This window comes from Plasmopara halstedii (genome assembly GCF_900000015.1).
Source record: "Plasmopara halstedii genome assembly, contig: Scaffold_322, whole genome shotgun sequence".
NCBI lineage: Eukaryota > Oomycota > Peronosporomycetes > Peronosporales > Peronosporaceae > Plasmopara > Plasmopara halstedii.
The window spans coordinates 898,584-899,273 of NW_020187243.1; positions in this window are offsets into that span (position 1 = coordinate 898,584).

The following is a 690-nucleotide window of genomic DNA, read 5'->3' on the forward strand; positions in this document are numbered from 1 at the left end:
TAGGGGTCCGCATTATTGGCCCCTGGCCATTACGAAAGATGAGCTTGCCAAACGGAAAGCTCTTCGAGCTCGTTTCTTGGTTTCACAAGTATTTCCGTTGGAAGATTTCCGCACTCGTCTGAGTGCTCAACGAGGTGGCTCTCGTGGACCCGCAATGCGGACAATACCTGTAGTGTTCGCCCCTGGCGAAAGCGCTACAGATGACGATGCGCTCTTTGAGCGATGGGTGCAACGGCACCGGAAGCTTTCCTCACTGTACAACTTACAGTTGAGCCACAAGGAAGTGGACGTGCGTGTGAAGCGACACCTCCGATTCGAGTTTGCCAAATTCAAGGCACGCCGTCGACTTCCTTCGAATTGTCGCCCTGTGACGTATGGGTACGCTCCCGCGAGTTCTGTGTCTGCGACCGAAAGAGCTCAGGGCCACTGCTTGAGCTCAGCTCATGGACTTTCTATTTCCCTGGCTATTGCCGGGAAGCGCGGGGCGTCTGATGACGCGGGACGTCTTGATCGTTCTGATCAAAAGCGTCCACGGCGTCTGGGCAATCTTGCCGAAGTGGCGCCTCAAACCCCCATGAATTGTCGGAGTCGGGATATCCCCGCCACTTAACCAGATATTGAGTTTGACCCTTGTGACGACGTCGTCTCACTAGACGTTCCACGCGATAGTGGACGTCACCGTTCTCATCG